Source organism: Protopterus annectens, chromosome 1.part2 (assembly GCF_019279795.1).
Source record: "Protopterus annectens isolate FY-2018-M chromosome 1.part2, PAN1.0, whole genome shotgun sequence".
NCBI classification, from domain to species: Eukaryota; Metazoa; Chordata; order Ceratodontiformes; family Protopteridae; genus Protopterus; species Protopterus annectens.
In genome coordinates this window covers 826420691-826445183 of record NC_056727.1, presented here as the reverse complement: position 1 = coordinate 826445183, position 24493 = coordinate 826420691, and positions in this window count along the sequence as shown.

Below are 24493 nucleotides of genomic sequence, written 5' to 3'. Positions count from 1 at the left end.
CCCTCAAGTCCTGCATGTCACTATTCTGTTCAATATTACTTTCACCGTTTTAGGCACTACACTCCTCATGTTTTGCATGCCACTTTTCCATTTGATATTGATTTTAACTTCTTATCCAGAGCGCCCCTCATGTCCTGCATTCCAGTCTTTCATTCAATATTGCTTTCACCTTTTTACCAAGAGCTCTTCTCACATCCTGCATAGTATTCTTCCATTGAATATTACTTTCACCTTATTTTCCAGTGTTCTCCTCATGTCCTTTGTGACATTATAAATTTGATAGTGCTTTCACATTTTTATCTGATGCCCCGCTCAGGTCCTGTACACCACTCTTCAATTAAATATTACTTTCATCTTTTTATTTGCTTCTCCCCTGACACTCTGCCCCTCTCTCTTCCATTCAATATTACTTTTACCTTTTAATTTGCTGCTTCCTTCACATTACGGATGCCACCCTTCCATTCATTATTACTTTCATCTTTTTGTTCCCTGCTTCCTTTATGTCCTGCATGTCATACTTCCATTAAATATCGCTTTCACCTTTTCATCCGGTGTTCCTTCATGTCCTGTAGTTCCATTCAATATAACTTTTACCTCTTTATCCACTGCTTCACTCACTCGCAGGACAGTCTTCTAGTTGATGTTACTTTCATCTTTTTCTGTGATGCTGCACTCCCGTACAGCATGTCACACTTCCATTAAATATTACTTTTATATTACTATCCACTGCTCCATTCTCATCATTCTTCTCGCTCTTCCATTCAATATTACTTTTATATTACTATCCACTGCTCCATTCTCATCATTCTTCTCGCTCTTCCATTAAATATTACTTTTATATTACTATCCACTGCTCCATTCTCATCATTCTTCTCGCTCTTCCATTCAATATTACTTTTATATTACTATCCACTGCTCCATTCTCATCATTCTTCTCGCTCTTCCATTCAATATTACTTTTATATTACTATCCACTGCTCCATTCTCATCATTCTTGTCACACTTCCATTCAATATTACTTTTATATTACTATCCACTGCTCCATTCTCATCATTCTTCTCGCTCTTCCATTAAATATTACTTTTATATTACTATCCACTGCTCCATTCTCATCATTCTTTTATATCCACTGCCTGCATTCTTCTCTCCATTCTTCTGCCTTCCTTCCATTAAATATACTTTTATTATCTATCACTCCTCCATTCTCATCATTCTTCTCGCCTTAATTATAAATTTTTTTTTATTACTATCCACTGCTCCATTCATATTACTATCCACTGCTCCATTCTCATCATTCTTCTCGCTCTTCCATTCAATATTACTTTTATATTACTATCCACTGCTCCATTCTCATCATTCTTCTCGCTCTTCCATTAAATATTACTTTTATATTACTATCCACTGCTCCATTCTCATCATTCTTCTCGCTCTTTCATTCAGTATTGTGTTCGATATCTTTCTACTGCTCCCCTCATGTCCTGCACACTTAGTTTTCCATTGAAAATTACTTTCATCTTTCTTGCATTGCTCCCTTTATGTCCAGCATGCCACTCTTCCATTTGATATTCATCTTTTTATTCAATGCTCACCTCAATGACCACCACGCCACTCTTTACTGGATATTATCTTCACCTTTTTATTTGCTGCTTCTGTCTTTCTTTCATCCTGCATATGCTTCCATTCAGTGTTACTTTCTCCTTTTTAGTTTTTGCTTCACTCATATCCCACATGCCACCCTTCCTTTCATATTACTTTCACCTCTTCACCTGGTGCTCCCAACATGTCCTGCACATCATGATTCATTGTGATATTAATTTCACCTTTTGTCCGATGCTCCCCTCATGTCCTGTACCCAACTCTTCCATTCAATATAATGTTCACCTTTTTATCCACTGCGTCCCTCGTGTTCTGCATTCTACCCTTCCATTTCATTTTATTTTCACCTTTTTAGGTGCTGGTACCTTCAAATTGTGCACATTAACTTTCCATGTGGTATTACTTTCACCTTTTTATTTGCTACTTCCCTATTGTTCTGCACCCCAGCTTTTCATTTGATAACACTTTCACCTCATTATCCACTGCAACACTCATGTCCTGCATGCCACTCTTGTGTTTGATAATATTATCTCCATTCTATCTGCTGCTTCTCTGACATCCAACATGCCACACTTCCATTCAATATTACTTTCATATTTTATCTGCAGCGCCCCTCATGTCCTGCATGCCACACTTCCTTTCAGTATTACTTTCACCTTTTTATCTGCCACACCCTTCATAGGTTCATAGGTGTGTACTAGGCTAACGGCCCTGGAGCCTATGTAAGCCTAGCCCAAGAAGATTCCCTGGCATCATGCCACCCAAAGTTAGTTCCCAGTGCCCCTGTCAAGCAAGGCCACTGAAGTGATCTCTGGGCTGAACTTCATGTCCTGCACACAACTTATCCATTTTTAGTACTTTCATGTTTTAATTATGTGCTCCCATCATGTCATGCATATGCCTCTCTTCCACACAGTATTTCTTTAATCTTTCTGTCCATTGCTCCCCTCATATCCTGCATAACACTCTTCCATTCAATATCACTTTTACTTTTCCATGTGCTTCTCCCCCAACGTCCTGCATGCCATTCTTTCATTTGATATCACCTTCTCCTTTTTAACTGCTGCCCCATATGCCCTGCATGTCACTCTTTCACTCCACGTTACTTTCTCTTTTCTCTGGGTTGCTACCCAGTGTCCTGCATGGCACTCTTATATTTGATATTATTTTCCACTTTTTATCTGATTTTCTGTTCCTATCACTTCCCACACTCCACTCTACCATTCAGTATTTCTTTTATCATTTTTTTCCTGTAGCTGTGCTCAGTTCTGGCATGCCACTCCTCTATCTGATCACACTTTCACATTTTTGTCCATAGTCTTTGTGTCTTGCTCTCTACTCTTTTGTTTGATATTCTTTCATCTATTTATCCTCTGCTCCCTGGAAGTTTTGACCGGAACTTCTCCATTCAATATTACTTTTGCTTTTTTATCTACTGCTGCCTTCAGCCTTACATTCAGTATTACTTTCTCTTTTTCATTCAGTACTTCCCTCACAACCTGCACACCACCCTTCCATTCAATAACACGTGTACATTTTTATCCTCTGCACCTCTTACACCCTGTACATGACTCTTCCATTTGATACTGCCTTTACATTTTTATCCACTGCTCCACTTACACCCTGCACGCTACTCTTCCTTTTGCTATATTTTCTGTGTTTTGTCCACTGCATCCCTCTCTTCCTTCACGCTGATATTCCATTCAGTGTAACTTTCAGTTTTGTTTTCTGTTGCACCTCACTCTTCCATTTGAATGTTTCTATCACCTTATCTGCTTCTACTCTCATCTCTAGCACTCCAATATTTATAGGTTTGTAGGCATATTCTGTCAAAGGTTTTAGCCACATCTTGGTAAGCAGTATTCACATTTGTCACCATTCACTCACCATTACTTTCACCTTTTTATTTTCTGCTCCTGTCAAATCCTGCATGCCACCTTTCCATTCAGTATTTCTTTTGCCTTTTTATTCATTACATTTCTCATGTCCCGCATGCCACTCATCAATTCAATATTACATTCACTTTTTCCTCAGAGGCTCCCTTCATGTCCTGCTTGCCACTCTTCCATCTGATATTGCTTTCACATTTTCTTATCTGCTGTTTCCCTTATATCTTGCATGACAATCTTCATTTCACTAATACTTTCAGCTGTATATCCACTGGCTTGCTCACTTTTCCCCATGTTTTGACTGACTTACTCATCCCACTTTTGACTTTCTCCTCTATGCAACTCTTAAATACCTCTTTAATAATGTTTTTTCTCCATACGTGTACTCTCATAACATCTACCATGTGAATGGTTACTGTATACACAGATTTCAAATTTGGTTCTGTCAGTAACTATATATTTCTGTTAGTAACTTTGAGCTGCATTATCACTTAGTGACTTGAGCTGTGGTTGAAAAAGTTGATGCTAGACCATCCCACCTACCTTTATCAGATGGCATAAATACATAATCATAATTAATATTTTTTTAATTTCCCTTCTTACTGTTTTTAATTTTCTGCATTTCTTTTAATCTGTTGTTTCTTACACATCTTTCTAAATATCTGTACTTCTTGTGACTTTGCATATGCAGTGAGACTGCTAATAGGCATGGTGCTATTCCCTAGTATTACCTGTCATAACTTCCTTAATCCAGCTTTCTATTTTTGTCTTTCTCCAGTAGGTTTATTAAAAACTGGGAGGCAAGCTCTACTTTTTTGCTTTTTTTTTCTCCTAATACCAAAGGCTTATTTAAGTGTAATGCACTTTTGATTAGTAGGAAGAGAAGGGTTGGTGTAATGGTTAACTTAACCTCGCAGCTACAAGGTACAGGGTTTGATTCTGACCTCTGCTTATTGGTTGGGCTTGTAATAGCCAGCAGCCTGATAGGCTAGTATGAACCTATGGATGAAAGAAGGTAATGTAGGATACAGATACATACTGTAACTACTGGGACACATGATATGACGAACAGCCTAAGGCAGCTACTTGAACCTCATGAAGAATGATATGAGCAGGTCTTTTTTATCAATGGTGTAGATTTAAATACATCACATAATACAGTAAACTCCCTCTTATACAGCCTCTCTTTAACCAGCCTCCTCTTTAACTGGCCATCAGATTTCTGCCGTAGCCGTAGCAAAAGACAACAGAGAAGAACAACACTTCCACCTCCTCTGGGCTAAATAATGACAGACATTTCAGTTTTAGACTTCATATTCATTAGGAAAATGCATACTAAAACAAATTCTGTTATTCTAGCTGATTTATAACCTATAAATGCTATTTTGTATGTTTTTTCTCATTAACCAGACATTCGTGATCCAGCCTACAGTCCGGTCCCAGAGAGACCAGATAAGAGGGACTCTACTGTACTATGTTTTACATCCCCTTTTCCATTCCTTCACCTATATTATGATTTTTTTGGTTTAATAGAAACAGAACTCTACTACTGTATTTATATCTCCACTTAAAATTAATTGCCATTACAAGCATAGTGTCTTGTTAAGGCTCACATGCAAAACACATATTGAAGGCCATTTAACTGAACATAAATATTTTGAAACTATTTGATATGAAATGTGGTAAAATGGAAAAAAAAAACAAGTTTGGATAAAATCCATGTTGTGCTTTGCGTCCCACATCATATTCATTTTACATTACATCTCCAATGTTGTAGCTCCTCAAGGGTACAGTGTTAAACTTAAAAGACTGTAAATGTTATTCAAAGCACTGTCTCTGTATCTTCCAGATAACTATTTTCACTTCAGGTGAAATTCTCCAAACTGCACTGTCAATTTGCTGATGGTCCTAGCAAAATGCAATTATTTTCATTTTTATTCCAGCTAATGTATCAAACATACTTTTATCTGAATTAAAGTAGTGCAACATCTGCTTTCAGGGCCTATGAAAGATTTTTTAGCTTCTTGTTTAGGGATGACTTTATTCAAAATTCTAAATATTTTTGCCGTCTCCATATCTGATATATATTTTGAGAGAATATTGTGTTTGTCTTTTTATTTGTAATTAACAAGTTAACAGGTTTTCTTCTCACGATGGATATAATTCCATTTAAATTAATGGAGCAGTATTATGTACAACTGAATTTATTAGCCAGTTTTAAAGTATTTTTTCATTGCTTTCTAAGCAGTTCATATGTTAAGTAACTTTATGGTCCTATGTAGATAATCGCTTGTTGATATCTTTACTTGGCATGTCAAATATTATGACATGAGCAAGTCATAAAGTGGAAGTCATTCCACCTGGTTTTACTATTCCCTTGAGTTTCTATATGATGTGGAAGAAAAGGCAGAGCACCAGACTCATCTTACGGCTGTGTTTCAGTGATTTAGTTATTTATTTTTTCAGGAAAAGTACTTTATTTTTTCATAGTAGCTGTAAGAAGGTGTTGTTTTAATCTCTTGTAGTCCGATCCTACAAATATTTATTTCAAATCTATAAACATTATAAAAATAGTTATATAGGCCACTTTTCAGTTAACAGTGGAAAGCAACATTATTTCATTTAGAAATTACCTCTTCTTTTACATAACTGTCTGATCAAGTCTTACAAAAGCTGATGTGCCTTCATACCCTGCAGTACATGTATAAGATGAATAAGGCATTTTATACAAATCCGTGGTCACAGCTAGTTTACTCTACTGATACAACAACCTTGACTTGTTTTGATTAAGATGCACTTGATTAAGAGGTCTTAATTGTGAGACATGAAGGCATCACAATATCTTGTAAATCTTTTGTCACCTTAATATTTCAATTACACTGTTCTGAAGGAGCAACATGCAGCAACTAGCTTCCAAAATACATTTTCATTTGTGAGTGAACAAAATGAAACCTGGAATGAAAATGTCATTATCATACCTGTTGACTTGCTGTTTATCTTTTAATCTAAGATGGTGCATAATGCACTCAAATAGCTCTGCTCTGAACTGGGCTGAACTTTCAATGTCTAGAAAGTCATGTTGAGGTACCGTCCTTCCCAGTACCTGCTCTTCTTTAAATGTTATATCAATGATCACATGTCCTGCAGTGTTTGTCCTGCATTCTGTTTATTTTTAACATTTTTTTAAACTCAGGAGCATTTTATCAGTAGACAATATTTTCCTTGGATTGTACTACCTGTTGAAAATAGATTATTACAACCTGTAAATGATGCTCTGTAACAATATATCAACAGCTATGAATGAAAAGTTGTGCTGTGATGTAATTGATATAGTTTTGACATCAGCATTTGACAGAGTCATACACAAAACACTGATCAATAAATTAGTACAGCTAGTTATTGATGTACAATGGATAAGATGGATAGCTGCATGGTTTACAAATAGGACATGGCAAGTATCATACAGCAACTGGACAAATGCAATCTTTCGTTACAGTCAGGGTGTCCCACAGGGCTCTGTCCTAGGCCCATACTTGTTTAGATTGTATCTTTCAGATATATATTTTTTTCATCTGCGGTGTTCTACAGTCTGTATGCAGATAACTTGAAATTGGGTAAACTGATTACATGTGTTTCAGATAGGGCATGTCAGCAAAATAATTTGACTACATTGACCATTTGGGCACAAGAGAACAATATGATGATAAATACATCAAAAACAAAGCATATAAGATTTGGGAGACATAAACCGAAAGGAGAATATTTAACACAGCACACAGTGAATTAAACTGTAGATTCATTATATGGATAAATCCAGCTTTGAGTTTTTCTAATCATATCAAGCAATTGGTTAATGATAGTTATAGAACTGTATTTTGTATAAAAAGATTTCTTCTTCTTCTTCTTCTTTCAGCTTTTCCTGGTTAGGGGTCGCCACAGCAGATCACCTGTCCACTCATGACTGGCAGTGGAGTTTTACAGTGTAGAGTTGCCAGCCCGACACCCAACCTTCCACAGAAGGCACACACTCACACCTAGGGCCAATTTAGTGTGTCCAATCCACCTACAGCATGTCTTTGGGATGTGGGAGGAAACCGGAGCACCCGGAGGAAACCCACGCGACCACAGGGAGGACATGCAGACTCCGCACAGAAGGCACCCCAGCCGGGGATCGAAGCAGAGAGGCGGCAACGCTAACCGCTGCACCACCATGGCCACCCTGTATAAAAAGATTTATTAGGTATAGGAAATTATTAATGATTGTTAGTTGCATTAGACCCAAATGAGTATGGAATAACAATACAGAAACCTTATAGAAAATAAGCATGAGTAAACTGGCAAAAGAACATCCAAGGATGTGGAAATTTAAGTTGTTATCAAAGACCAAGATATCTGAACTTGTATGGTGCTTCATATAGATATTTAAGAGAATATCTTATTCAAATATATAGGACATTTAGAGACAACTACCTCTGGGAATGTTTGGGGTTATGAAAAAGTAGTAGAGAATCATCAGACAACCTATGCAGAATATTCTATAGGAATGAGAAGTGTACTAATTGGTTCTCTGACAGAACAGGTGATGCATGGAATAGACTAGCAAATTACATTAAAACAAGCACTATTTTACATATTTTTAAGAACATCCTGGACACTTATTATGAGAAAAGCTGTTCTGGTATATCGGCACGCAAGAAGGGCATTAATGCCCATGCATGAAATATTTGTATGTATGTATGTACTTGTAAAAGGAGTAAAGTCTTTCTCTTACCTGAATGCTTCTTAAAGCATCCGATGAAAAGTAGACTAAATCAGACTCCTTTTTGAGTTACAACTTTATTAACTGGGAGAGGAATTGCATATAAAGCTCTGGAAGATTAATGTGAATAGAAACAATCTGTAAATAATTTTATTTTGTCATAAAAATGAGAGCTGTGCAGTTCTGTCATAGCACTGCTGACATGAATGACACTGTCAAATGACTGCAACTGAATTTCAAGTGACAGAGATACTCAGGGATTACAAATGGCATGAAGCAGTGCCTTTTCTAACTGCTGACTGAAAGCTTTAGTCTCTGAAGGTAATTCCTACAGCAGAGGAAGTCTCCTTTCTGTCAGGATGCAGTGACCTCAGAGTAATCAGAAGGATGAAGGTAGTAACTATATGAAAGAGTGGTTGTGCTGCCTTTTTAAAGGAAGTTTAAAAAAAATTCTTGGTAGGACTGGTGATTTTGTAAGGGCAGCTTGATGCACTATTAAAAGTCGTTGTTTAGTATCTGTGTCAGACTATTAAACTTGCTTGAAATACCTGAAAGATCCACCCATCCATCCAAAACTGCTTTTTCCCATTTCTACACATGGGGTCGGGGTTCACTTTAACAGTAACAATCATCTAGAGCCAAGATTTACACCGTTGAGTGGCTAGCCCTGCTGTGGTAGTTCTTTCACACCACACACTCACATGCACAGTCACACCTATGGCCATTTTAGAGTATTCAGTCTAACCTACTGCATGTCTTTGCTATATGAGAGAAAACTGGAGGACCCAGAGGAAATCCATGGGAACACAATGAAGAAATGCCTACGCCACACAGAAGGCACCCCAGCTCAGAATTGAACTAGAGAACCTCTTGTTGTGAGGTGACAACATGGAATTTATTTCATACTATTGTTCTACAGTGTAGGCTAATTCCCTGATAGCAGCTTGTTGCATAGTAAAATCACTAGCAGATTTATTGCATGAGAGAGTTTTCAGCATCCAGTAGTCTGTGGCTCTATTTTAGACAAGTTACAGTAAAATAAATTGTCCTACACCCATCAAAAATAAGGTTGTCCTTTATTTAGAACTTTGAAGATCATCTCATTGTTCTTATAAGAGTTGTGAGTCCTATGGAGCAAAGGATCATTTCTTGTTCAATAAAGTCATAGTAGAGAACTCTTTAAAAGAGGAAGAATCTAACTATGGCATGGATAGACTACAAAAACATTTTACAGTATCCAGCACTCATGGATAAAAGGGTGCTTAAAAATGTATAAGATACACCCTACACTGATAAACTACATCACAGTGACCATGAAACAGTAGCAAACCTCTCTGCAGTTAAGCCATGATAAAGGACAAATTATTATTCCAGGGATAAAAATTCAAAGGAGGGGGTATTCCAGGGTGACTGTCACCACTGCTCTCTTGCTTTGCCCTTAACCCATTAAGCTGTCTGCTTAACAGATTAGGTCATGGCTATAATTTCGCTCCCAGAAAGCAACAAAGTGTAAAGACTTCTCATCTTCTCTTTGTCAATGATTTAAAACTGTATAGCTCATCAGATGAACTGAAAGCACAACTGCAAGTAGTTAAAACTTTTTCAGATGATATAAGAATGTTATTTGGTCTTGATAAATGTGCAAAAGCAACCTTTAAAGCAGGAAAACTGCAGCATCAAGAAAACATCAGTTTCGGACAAGAATGTGATAAAAAAGAACATGAGCAAGAGGATGTGTATAATTATTTGGGAATTTATGACGGATCAACAATAAAACATGAACGAATATGAATAAAACTCAGTAAGGAATATTTTGAAGACATAAATTAATACAGAAAACAGAGCTGACAACTAGGAACAAAGCTCAAGCTATAAACCAATTTGCTCTTCCTGTCTTAACTTACAGTTTTGGAGTGACTGACTGGCCACAAAAGGCACTGGATAGATTAGACGAGAAAACAAGAATGATGGGCTAGACAGAATTTACAATTCACAGGAACATGTGCATTTAATTGAAGGTCTCGATACCCACCCAATAACTACTTCAGATCATGCACCGATAATAACTAAAATAAAAACATAGGGTAATGAAATAAAAATGAGACATTGGCACTTTCCCACCTATCTGTTGAAAAGAGAATTTAAGGAATGGGTAGGGGAGATTATTCAGGAGCTGTTAGAGGATAGAAATTTCTTCTGAAAAAATAGCTAAGGAGTGGGATAAAATACTGTGGAAATAAAAGAAAGGGAGATATGGTTAAGAAGTAACAAGAACTATGTAGAGGGACTGGCAAATGTTAAAGTATTGCAGAATAGGCGGAATCTCTCAGAACAACAAGAGGATCAACTGCAGAATGCTAGGCAGAAAATAATGGATTAACTTGACAATGTGCACACATTTAGAAAGATTGCTGTTAAGCAACTGTTTTGATAATAACCTTAGAGCACAAAAACTTTTAGCACAATGATTCAGGCAACAGAAAGTAGAAAGGGCTGTCGCCAAACTTAGGGAGCCTATAACAAAGAAAGTAACAAGAGATCCCGTAGAGGTATTAGAAATATTTTGGAAATTCTGTGAGTATATATAAAGCAGAGACATATGAAAATCAAGAAAAGGTACAAATGGAAATGTTTATGAAAGAATTAAATATGCCAAGGCTAGAGGTAGATGAGATGCAATTACTAACAGTTAAGATAGGAGGAGATAAGATAAAAATTGTGATCTACAACCAATCTACAGGAAACTCTCCAGGAATAAATGGTATTCCTATGGCAATTTGGAAGCTAGGAAGAAAAAAAACTGATAAAGATCTGGAAGGTTTTCTTTAACAGTATCTTAATAGGAAGAGAAGTACCATTGTCCTGGTAGAAAACAGTGGTAGCTATAATACCTAAAGAGGGTAAAGATCCATCAGATCCAGGTTCATACAGGCCCATTTCAATACTAAACCATGATTATAAAGTGTTCATGTCTAAAATGCCTAAATGAATGACAAAAGTAATGCCAAAGTTGCTAGATATGGATCATTGTGGTTTTGTAGAAGGGAGGCAAACATTTGATAACATTAACAGAACATTGATAATCCAGAGGGAAGCAGAATGTAAGAAAATACCATTGTTGTTGGCGAGTCTTGATGCAGAGAAAGCATTTGACAGAGTAAGCTGGGACTTTATGAGCAGGGTATTGGAATGATTAGCATTTTCTGAAAAAATTCTAAGGTTGATTAGGAGACTATATGAGGGATTGGGAGTGAAAATTAAAGTGGGTGTGGTCCGCTTCAATAATTTCGGTTTGAGCAGAGAAACCAGGCAGGGATTTCCTCTTTTCCCTTTATTATTTGCATTATATTTAGAACCATTAGCAAAGAAAATAAGGGAATCAGAAATTCAAGGATATAACTGGTGTGGTAGTCAAGAAAAGCTGGCTTTATTTGCAGATGATATTATTTTGTACCTGATAAAACCAGAAAAGACATTACAGTGTTGTGGAACATTTTGAAACAGTTTTAGATCTTTTTGGGATACAAAATTAATGAAGCTTAAAACAAAGGCAATAGCAGTAAATTATGTACCCACAGATGAACTGGTTCAGGAATACCCATATTTATGGGGACATGATAAAATGAAATATTTAGAGGTATAGATTAAGAATGATTCTAGTGTGGCAGCTAAGGATAGTGGGAAGAGACTAAACAAAATATAATACAAAAACTGAGAAATGGAAGCTTTGTTATATGGATATCAATAGTAAGATACAAGAAGTTAAAATGTTTTAGTCCCTTTAGTCGCATATACAGGTCAGGCATATTTTTATCAACCAGAGGTGAAGTTGTGGGTAGCAATTAATAAAGAACTGAAGGATTTTTTCTGGGAGGGGATGATGGCAAGAGTCAAGTGGGATAAGCTGATTCTTCCAGTCGAACAGGGTGGATTGGAATTACCAGTTTGAAGGGATATTTCAGAGCTACACAGTTAAGACTCCTATACATAGCACAGGCAGAAAACTATAACTATGTGGACGGTGCAGTGGTAGTGTTGTCACCTCACAGCAAGAGGTTTTCCAGTTCGATTCTCAGCTGGAGTGCCTTCTGTGTGCAGACTGCATGTCCTTCCTGTGTTTATGTGGGTTTCCTCTGGGTGCTCTGGTTTCCTCCCATGTTTCAAAGACATGTGTCTGGAGCATTTCTCCCCGGGTCTCCACTGAAAATTGGCTTCATTTCAAGTCGGACTTTCCCAGTAAACAAATGTTAAATAAATAAATATAATTCAAAGTGGAAAGGGATGATGATGAAACATGGGGGAAGTTCAAGAAACAAGGAGAGACTGGGATTTTGAATGTAGGTCTTTAAGAAGAATAACAATAATCATGCAGAATATTATATCCATAAAGTAGCAGAAAGTATCCTAAGAACTAAACCAACATGGGAATGGAGAAAGAAGGTTCTGCTGATAGGAATGACTGCAATTAAGGATACAGACACTAGGCAAGAGGGGGGACAGAATTTATTGGAGAAAACTGGCAAAGGAACCAAGGTGTTGGGAGCAAATAACTAGCGAGGGAAAGATGATAGAATGGGAAGACGCCAATCATTTATTTGGACTGCAGGTTAGAAATTGCCTTCCCTAGCAGGGATTGATATCAGAGTATAGGCAAAGAGAAAGAAACAGGGGGATCCTAAATGAAAGACCAGCACTGGTAGAGTTTTTAATAGAATCTTGAACAGAAGCTGCCATTAAAAAAGGAATAATTAGTAGAGCATATAAAATATTGCATGATAACTATAAGAATCAATCAGAAAAGGTTAGAAAGGATTGGGAAGAGAGATTGGATAACCAATTCACCAAGAAACAAAATGGAAGATATATGTATGTCTCCCAAATATGCAACAAAATCTAGAAGATTTAGGATTTTTGCCTGAGAATGTTTACATAGATATTTTTATATCCCAAGTAGATGCCAGATAATTCTTCCTCAAGCAGACAGTAAATGTTGGAGGTGTGAAGGAGAAGAAAGTGGTAATTGGCAACATTTTTTCTGGGAGTGAGGTGAGTTGGCGGACTTTAAGGATTCCCTGCAGGATGCACTGTCGGAGATGCTGGGTAGGTAGATTGGTCTGATGAGGGAGATTATTTTTTTGAGCTATGATACAGAATTGGAATTGCCTAGTCATGGTAAGGCCTTGCTGTGTCTAATAATGGTGGCTACCAAAAAAGCAATTACTTAGAAATGGAAAGCAAAATCTAAACCAACTATTCTGGAAGTAGTGAATATAGTAAGAGAGATAAAACAACTGGAAATGAGATCTTTAGAAAAGGGTAGGAGCAAACGACATATGAAAAAATGGGAATTGTAGGAACAACACATGAATGAGGTCTAAAAGGCAGCAGGACTTAAATGAACTATGTAATGTTTGAGTGAGAAAGATTGGGTAGATTATAAGTGATATATAAGGTTTGCAACTAGGAGTGTGTCAGTATGGTTTGTGATGTAAAATGCTTGCAACTTTGATTGCGTCATTGTGGTTTGTTTTCATTTATATAAATGTATGATTGTCTTTGTAGTAAGTAATGGTTTAATAAAGATGTTCCTTGTTAAAAAACTGCAGGAGCTGAATAATTTATGTAATATTGCTTAGGTTATATGATGTATAGCAATATATGCGAGGTATAATGTTTGTTACGTTAATATAGTTTGATTACTTTTATATGAATGTATATTTGCCTGTGTCACAAGTAATTCCATAAAGGTGTGTGAAAAAAAGGAAAACAAGAAGCAAGCTTCATGCTCATCAAATGATTTACAAAAATCAGTGCATACCAAGATTATATATTCCCCGTTCCAAAGAAGGTATGGGCCGCCTTGAAATTTATTACATGTATAGATCTGCAATCGTGGGACTGTATACATATCTGCTGACCTCACAAGACCCAAACATAGGTAAAGTTTAGAAACAGGAGGAGAATAAATCTAAGATGACTTCCATTCTTAGTCTAGCAGAAGCATATCGTCGTCAAGCGGTAATGGAAATCAAATCAGAAGTAGATAAAAATCAGGCAGCAAATGAATGTGCCAAAAAAAAAAAAAAAACAAAACAAAACAAAAGAAAGAGTATAAGGTGAAGGATCAGATGAAAAGGCAAGAAATGTGGAAAATGCATAAATATAGTTGCAAGTATTGAAAACTCCTGGAACAACTTTATGTTGATCAGGATTGAATGCTGTCATGGTTAAGGAGAGGCGAATTCAAACCAAAAGTTGAAAGATTGATATTAGCAGCCCAAAACAGTGGACTACAGACACATTGGATTATAAAGTCCATTGAACATGTGAAATAAAGACAAATGTAGGTTTTGTAAAGCAGAATTACAAACAGTTGCACACCTAGTTGCTGGCTGTGACATACTAATGGCAGAAGGACTGTATACTGAAAGGCATAATAATGTGGCGAGACTGTTGCACTGGGGACTGTGCAAACATAATATTGAAGTAGCTGAAAAACACTGGAACCATGAGCCACAAAGCATCATAGAAAATGATGAAGTCTACATCACATGGGATCATCCATTACCAACAGTTCAAAAGACAGATGTGAGAAAACCAGACATAGTGGTCCATGAAAAGAAGACAAAGGTAGCACTGATCATTGAAATCGCTACACCCAGTGACTACAGTGTCTTGCATACAGACAGACACAAAGTCATAAAATATCAGGATTTGCAGGCAGAAATGAGAGCAATGTGGAAGATACCCAGACAGTTCCAATAGCAGTAGGAGCAATGGGTCTTATAAAAAAAGAATCTACAGTCGTATTTAGATATGTTACTAATACATGTAACTCCATATGAACTGCAGAAGGAGTCATTACTGGGCACATTGCGTGTGCTGCGAAGAGCACTTATGATTGACATCAAAGACTGAAACAATACTAATTTCATGAACTTGACTCATACTTTGAGTTAGGAGTGGGGTACATTTCTGTGATGGTATTAGAAACCCCCCAAAATTTGGAGAAATTAAAGAGTTGTGAACTACAGAAGGAGGAAATTTGTGGAAATTATGGGTGATGATGCATCAAAGGCATGAACTTTAACTATGCTCTGACTTAGGAAGGGGTTTATTCCCATCATGGTATTAAAGCCCCTAAATATCTGGAGAAATAAAAATGAGTTAATGAGAACAGCTATTATTTTTGTCTTGTGGGATTCAGGTGTAGCTAAATATTCAAGGTCCCTTTGTACTCTGTTCTTTGTTAGAGCTACCAGTTTTTTTAGTCTATTTGTTTGATGATCTCCAAAAACTGCAACACTAAGCACATATGCCCCTTTTGGGACACCAAAGAATCTTTCCTATACTTGTTTTAATGTCTTCTAATGTTTTTTTTTTTTTTAATTTTCTATGTTTTTCTGCCACATCTGTTTTTTGTTCACTTCAGAAATTTCCTGGATGTCTTATGAGCATTTTTATTCCTGGTGTCGTATTCAGTCTTAGTTATTTTTTGCTGTTTCTAATTGAAACTCTGATTTTAATTTTCACAGCTCACTCGTGTGGGACAACAGATAGGTCTGTCTAAACCTGAGCTGACATTTTGAACAGTCATTGTCATCTTCTTACTTCCTTTGATGGGTTAAGCAAAATATTGTAAGGGTGGTATTTGTATTCATGCTGTGAAGTATCTAGCACGCTCTGGTGCATAAATTCTGACTTCACAGCTAGGTAGTGAGTCACAGAACTGCACGTCACTATCATTTTATATTCATTGTTTTACACTGAATTTTAAAACCTTCTTGTCAAACAGTTTCTCTGGGGCAGTAGGATCCAGGGAAAGTGTAGTACCCGACTCTCTGTTTGGTATCGATTGCAGGAACTGGTTGTGCGGGTTTAGAGGCACTGTAGTTTTGCATACTCACTCGGCTCTTTAAAATCAGAGATGGTAGTAGCTCAATGCAAGCTGGGGAAGAAAAGAATGAAGTGATTTGTATTTTATTTATTTATTTATTTATTTATTTATTTATTTATTTATTTATTTATTTATTTTATTTAACATTTGTTGACCGGGAAAGTCCGACTAGGTTCCACAGATCCTGTTTTCAGCGGAGGCCCGGGGAGAAATGCTCTAGAAGCATGTCTTTAGAATGTGGGAGGAAACTGGAGTACCCGGAGGAAACCCACGCGAACACAGGGAGAACATGCAAACTCCACACAGAAGGCACCCCAGCCAAGAATCAAACCGGAGAACCTCTTGCTGTGAGGCGACAGCATATAAAAATAATAAAATAAATAAAATTTGGCTGTGTAAGTCTCCTAACAAGGGTGTACATTCTGTGTCGATCTTGTAAACAGTTCACTAGAACAAGAATCCTACATTACTAGAGGTCATCTCTTAACTGTGTGGAATCTTAATTAGTTATAGAGTTGCCCTAATTATTATTTAGTAAGATATATGAACCTGAATAACCTTTGTATCATGAGCGGACAGGTGATCTGCTGTGTCGACCCCTAACCAGGAAAAGCCGAAAGAAGAAGATGAAAGAGGCTTTCTGTAACAATGCACTATCTGTATATAAAATGTTGAGTCAGGACTTCCAGATTCTCTGACAATATTTGTAATAAATATCAATATTTAACAAAATGGTATGAAATGGTCAAATGCAACACTCATCTTGTGATCAAGATGTACAGGTAGATCTATATAATACACACTGAGCCACGGACAATGTAAATAACATAAATATAGTTTTGTCTGTTTAAAATTTAACTTGTATTTGAAGTCTCTAGCACCTCGGCATTGTGGCCTTCAAAGGAGATGAAAAGAAAATACATCTTCCCAGCATTCTTATAAGCAAACTAATTAATCAGTTTACAAACCAATTAATATTTAAAGCTATATCTTCCATTGTTTATAAAAGTACTTACAAATTAATATCAATATTAAATCCATTTTTCTCAAGCAATGTTAAGACCTTTGCTAATCATCCTATGATCACACATGATAGGGTCACAGCTGAATGCCCTGCTATCTTGGGTGAATGGATATCAGAGTAATTAAAATGAATTAGAACTGTGCAGCATGCTCTGACAAAATAAATTATTACTTTTTGAATCAGATTAAAATCTGTATTAAATTGTGTTTAACACATTTGTTTCAACTGGCCATATTCTCAGTGTCTGCAATATCTGCTAGAAAAATTCCAATACATAAAGAGGCAATGCATGCAAGCAAGAAAGTTATAGGCCTATAAACCTAACCTGTATTTTGGTAAATGCTTTGAAAGCGTACAGCTTAAGTGCATTTATGTCTTTTAATAAAGGACATCTATTTACGTGGCTTTACCCAGGGAAGGTTGCATTTAGTAAATCTGTTACATTTCTAAACTAATGTCACTGAGGCTGAGGGCAAGGGATTACAAGTCAGTATAATGTTTAGACTTCGCCAAGGTTTTTGACTTTGTATCCCTGTTTTTCTATAATATCTACACTTACAAAATTGAACATCAGTTCAGTAATTACACATTAGATTTTTGTATGCTTGTATGACAGAAAGCCCTGTGTTAGTATCAGAGGTGTAACATCAGGCATATTTGAAGTCCTGACAGGAGTACTGCATGGGTCAGTAACAAGACATTTCTTGTTTAATGCTTTTATATCCACTATGCCAGTACCAGGATATCAAAGTCTGCTGATGATTCTAAGATAATGGGTGGGTTGACTTTTATCATGGATCAAGCAGCCTCAGCACTCTGGGTCTATCACTACCACAACATTGGCAGGTGCAGACTGTGGCCATCCAGTACACTACCACTGATATACATATACCCAAAGCCACAGACAACAATAGGGTACAGGGCACCAATGGTGGTACATACTAACATCCACATGGAGATGGCTATGTGTGTCACCATTGCCCAGATACGGTCGGTTTGCATGGTCTCAAAGAGACTTTAATAAGGCTGAGTCACAGCCTCACAGAGGCCATGTACAATGCCTGTCATCTCCAGTTTGGCATATGTAACTGTAGACTCTGTCAGATTACAACACTACACATTTGTTGGAAGAGTCCAGGAGCCCCCCACATATCAGGATAGGCAGTAACAGTGGTAGAAACTGTGTACCACTAGTTGCCCAAGTATGTGTGTCAGATGGCCAGCTGTTGCAGGATCAGTACTAGCTCTATCAGTGCTCCAATCACAGGGGACTCCTCACATGATAGGGACGGCTCTCCACCATACTGTGCATCCTGTTGGATGGGTGTCGGGGAGGCTATACTTTTACTCTGGGCAGTTGGTGTAGCCCCACCCAGTAGGGTCAATGTGCCCAGAGAATGTGAGTCAAACTTGGCTTCATCATGAAACCCTGGAAGGTTGCTGAACTCAACTGTTCTGGCCCAGCCTTAACAGATGTCACTGTAGCAGTTCCTGGTCCAGCCTAGTCAAGTGTCAGTGTATCAGTGATTTACACTCCGAGTACAGTATAGAGCATGTAACTGCTTGACCCACGGCATGTATGCTAATTACAACTAGATTCATACCGGAAAAATATGACAAACTTACCTGTACTGTCATTCCCTGAGTCCCAATGTCAAAGGTAACTATGAAGCACATAGGTAGTGGTCACTGTGACCTCTGTGAGATCAGCCTGGGCAGAGTTGCAGAATACGTCATGCAATAAGGCTACTAATGCTGCTGGTCTCAATGAGAGATAAATGGCATGTAGACAGTCCCAGAACCTGCACCAACTCCTTTCAGTATGATTTTTGTCTGTTCCTCACTGATAAGCAGGGTAAGCAGGGTGCCCAGAATTACTCATCAGTGGTGAGTGTTGCACTCTAGTACTCACCTGACTACTGCTGTGCTGCATGCCTTCTGTGAGGCTCATCTCATCATGTCATTTACATGTTTCTGACATTAATGTGTGGTGCAGTCCCATCCACTCATTACATTGATATTATGCAGTCCTGTGCTTCACTCAATCTCATAAAGGCTAGTGGGTGCCCTCTATTCTTAACAGGCATCATCGTTGTGACCAGACCACCTATTGCAAGACAGCATTCTATGCAGAACTGAACTTGTCCAACTTCAGCTGTATGCTACCTTTTGAGGACATGCATACACCTAGGGGACAGGAGGACATAGTACTGGGAGGGTCACACGTGGGTGCACAGAGGTAGCAGAGAAACACTGCAGCAGCATGGCTCTTTACAACACTACTGAGGATACCATGGAGTGGGCAACATATGTGCTGCATGTGTGGGGGGTTTGGGGGGGGTTCATCCAGTGTATTAACATGGTATGTAGCAGATGGGGCTGACCTGTGTAAGGATACATCAGCAGCATGTTGCTTGGAGGGGGTCCACTGTGTACTGTCATGTACAGTGTCCTGTCTGGCAGCAGATGACTGGTGGCACAAGCATAAATGGGTGTCATGGGCGGCCATGATAGGATGGCCATCGTAATGTGGATGCCCCCTGCAGTTGTACTTATGGCAGGGAGGACAGTATTTGAGAAGCAGGCGGTCGAGGCAGTCCACATTTGTGTGTAGGCATCTTTTGCATGTCATCACAATCATGAGCTGTTAAGATATCTTCCTTCCATTCTTTCTAAAATTGTCCATTCCCACGCACTGACATACAAGATACCAAAGTAGTGTAATACAGTATGTGGCAGACAGGATGGGAGGTCACTTTCCTGTTGCAGTGGCCTGACATTCATGGCTATCATAGTAGGTGGACCAAGTGCATAGTAGATGAAAGCTGTGGGGAAGCATAATACTGAACATTACTATTAACATAAGTATTGTCTTGTTACAAGAGGGATTCAACAGGGCAGTTTCCATGTTTGTCTGACACTGCTAATATTTCCCTTTCAACAATACTGCTGACCACTGTGTATCTTCCATGAGCTCTCTGCTAAGAAACTGTAGCTGGCTAAGACCTGCACTAGTTGAGTTTTTAATTGAATCTAAAACAAAAACTGCTGTTAAAAAGGGGATAATTAGTAGAGCATATAAAATTTTGCATGATAAGTATAGGAATCAATCAGAAGAGGTCAGAAAAGATTGGGAAGAGAGATTAGATATCCAATTCACAAAGAAACAGTGGAAGGACATATGTATGTCTTCCAAATATGCAACGACATCTAGAAAATTTTGGATTTTTGTCTGAAAGTGTTTGCATAGATGCTGTTAGACCCCAAGTAGACTTCAAAAATTTTTTTCCTCAGGTTTGGCAAATGTTGGCAGTGTGATGGGGAAGAAAGATGTAACAGAACGTATGTTTTAGAAGTGTAATGAGTTGACAGACTTTAAAAATTTCCTACAGAGTACTCTGTCAGGGTACTGGGTGAGCAAATGAGTGTAACTAAGGAAAACATTTTTTCAGCTGGGATACATTATCTAAATTGCCTAGAAATAGTAAGGCTTTGTTAAGTTTAATTTTGGTGCCTGCCAAAAAAACAATTACTAGAAAAATGGAAATCAAAATCTAAACTAGCTATACTTAAAGTAGTGAATAATGTTAGCAGAGGTAAAAGAACAGTAAGTGGCATCTTCAGAAAAGGGTAGGAGTAAATTACATAGCAAAAATGGAAATCATGGGAACAATGCATGCAGAAAAGTGTTTTAGATGGGGAATGAGGTTTAAGAGAAGGCAGGAATTAAATACTTTATATAATGTTACTTAGATTATAGGATATATGAGAATATATGTGATGTATAATGTTTGTAAATGTGAACTTGTTGATATGGTTTGCCTGTGTCACAAGTGATAATCCAATAAAAGTGTTTAAAACAATGTAGTTAGCTGAAATCTGTAATTGATTCCAGCTTCTAAAGGTAGGCTGTTGTCTATTTTGCCTTGCTGCACATTTTATTTTATTTATTTATTTTACATTTGTTGACCGGGATAGTCCGACTGGATATATGTCCATTTTCAGACAGGGTTAACAATGACAGATAGTTACAAAGACATATAGACAATTTACATAGTTTACAAAGAGAAAAAAAAATTATTACATTAGAAACTACAGTTTGTTACAGTTCATTATATTCACGATAATTCGCAATTAGTTGAGTAAGACAAAAATGGCCTATTCTTTAGTTAATATGGGTTATTCTAAACTGATCTTATAGGTTGAATTGCACATAGGACTGTTATGATTTGGAGAGGGTAGAGTTCTTTTGGAGTTAGTCTGGGTTTGTGCAAGGACAAAGCCACTGTGATTTATAGTGGATTTTTAGCTCTTTTTTGAATTGAGCTAGTGATGGTAAAAACGTGAGCTTATTAGGAAGAGAGTTCCACACCTTGCCAATAATATTAGAATACAGTGTGTCCCCACCTAGGTTATGGGACTTGCTTGTTTGTATTAGGAGTCTGTTTGATGGAACTTAGGTTGGTATAAGGGGTTAGTATGTTTTTTGTTCTCTGGATGTTTCAGGATTTTAAAGGCTTCTATAAGTTGGTACTCCTGAAGAAGATTAGGGAGTTCTAGCCAGTCAAGTTTTTTTCAGGTTAATACAATGGTGTGTTCTATAGGGTAAGCCAGTAATGAATCTAGCAATGTGGTTATAACAAGATGATAGTTGATTAAGGTCCGATTTGTTGAGGTTCGTGAGGACGGGGGTGGCATATAGTAGGGTGGATAGGAGGTGTGAGCGGGCAGTAGCTAGTCTAGCAGCTGGAGTTTGGAAGGTTTTTATCCTATATAAGGACCCAAGTTTTTTGTTTACTGTTTTAATAGTTTGGTTGATGTGGGTATCAAATCGAAGTTTATTGTCAATGTTTACTCCTAATAGTTTAGCATGGGTATCGGGGGAGATAATGGTTCCATTATTGGATTGTATAGTGAATTGTGTGATAGGCGTTTTGTTAGTTGGATAGAAGAGAAGTAGTTTGGTTTTCATTGGGTTTAGGATGAGTTGATGGTCAGTTAGCCAATTTTCAACTATGGTAAAGCTGTGTTGGGTAGTTGTTAGAAGGTTATCTAGGATGGGATTGGAACAGATGAGAGTTGAGTCATCTGCATATTGGAATAACTGAGTGGAGGTCATTTATGAATATTGAGAAGAGAAGAGGTCCTAATATGGACCCTTGAGGAATGCCTATGGTGTTTGGTAGCAGGCAGGAGAGCTTGTTCTGCCACATTACTGCCTGTTGTCTGCCTGCAAGGTAGGCTTGAAACCAGTTTAGGGCTAGGGTGTCTAGATGTAAGGTTTCTAAGGTTTTGAGGAGTAACTGGTGGTTTACCATGTCGAAGGCTACATATCTAGAAAAAATATTTTTGTTATTCGGTTAAAGTTTATTTTAAAAGAGAGATGATGGGGTCTAAATCCATGTTGAGAGTCAGTTAGTAGCTTGTTTTGGATGAGATAGGACATGAGTTGGTTATGCACACACTTTTCCATGATTTTGGCAAGTGGTGATAGTATGGCTATTGGTCTATAGTTAGAGAGTTCAGTGGATGCTCCTCCTTTATGAAGAGGTATGATATAAGATATTTTCCATATTGCTGGGATTGTGGCCTCAGTAATAGTTCTGTTAATTAAGATCGAAATGGGGTAGGCTATGACATCTGCAGCTATTTGCAGGTATTCAGCTGGAAGAAGATCAGCTGAAAGTTTAGTTTTTTCAATAGGGATCGAATGAAGGAGGTGGATATGGGTTGGAGGTTAAAGGACAGTGGGGAGTTATGTGTGGTATTTTTGGGGTGATAGAGGGAGCAGGTAGTTGGTTAGCTAAGGACTGAATGGTTTCGTGAAGAAGGTATTAAAGTTGTTGGCTACTTCTTCTTGGTTCTTTTCAGATAGAGTTCCTGGGGTAGGAGTGGTGGATTTTCCTGGTTGGAGAAGTTTGTTTAATCCTGCCCAGAATTTTGAGGGTTGTTTTGGTGCTTGTGTTGTAGGTGGTGAAAGTATTTTTCTTATCTAGAGTGGTGGCCTTTTTAGTTTCATTTCTTATTTGCTGGAAGTTGACACGATCTAGGTAGTATGCCACTTGACCCATGCTTTGTCTCTATTAGTTATTTTGGTTTTAGTCTCTGTGGTTAGCCAGGGTGCTATTTGTGTTTTGATTCTAGATACCCTTTTGGGAGCATGAGAGTCAAGTATGGTAAGGAATGTTTTGTTAATATGTGAGACTGCATCATCTAGGGGAAGGAATTTTAGCTTTGACCAGTTGCAGTATTTGAGTTCCATGTTAAATTTTATTGGGTCAAATTTTTTTTTGTTTCTGATAGTTCTATAGACCGGCATGCTAGCATTGTTGGTATTATCTTTCATAATGTATGTGAGCATATGATCACTAAGATCATTGGGTATATTTTAGTATCCAGTCAAGTATGCTCTCTTTTTGTTTAATATTACCTAGTCTGGTGGTAGAGGATATAATCTGAGAGAAACCATGGAGATTTAAAGAAGTAGGATTGGACCATTGGTTCCAGTCAATGTTAACATCTCCCAGGACTATAGTTTCTTGAGGATAGTTGTTATCTATCCAATTTAAGATGACTTCTAAAGTTTCAATATTGTTCCATATAGATCACTATTAGGTTTACGCTTTTTAGTTTGTTTAGTTGTAGTTTTAGAGCTAATATTTCAGCATTAGAGACCTGGGGTGGTTGCTTGGGGTTAGTTAGGATGTTAAGCATATTTTTATAAAGGACAGCTATCCCACCTCCCCTTTTCTTTATTCAGTCAGCTCTGAGTATATTGAACTCAGGTGACAGTATCTGATTGTCTTTGGTTGATGGTTTAAGCCATGTTTCAGTTAGACACATGATGTCAGGTAGATAGGTTGCTAGCATAGGTTATGTACCTTGTTGTTCAGACTTCTTATGTTTAAGTGACAGATAAGGAGAGAGTTAGTTGGCCTATGGGACAGCGGATGATTGGTGGAGTCTGTTATACTGGTTGGGCCTGGGTTAGGATGGATATCACCATCTTTGGTGATGTTTTTCCTTAAGTAGGATATTAGTCTTAGGACTTTGATTAGTAATTTTAGACCATATTTAGTTTTTGTAGTTGTTTGTTGCTGTTTGTTAAGATAAAGATTACTGGGATTTCTTGTTTTTGGGGTTGTATGGTGGGGGAAGAATACCACTGTAGGTGGAGGAGAGGGGAACTTGTGTGATAATTTGGATAATGGAAGCCTAAAATGTCAGGTGTTCATAGCCGTTATGAGTGGTAGGATAAGTAGGATGGTAATCCAAGTTGGCCTAGGCATAGGGTCTGAGGTGGTATAAGAAGATGAGGATGTGATTGT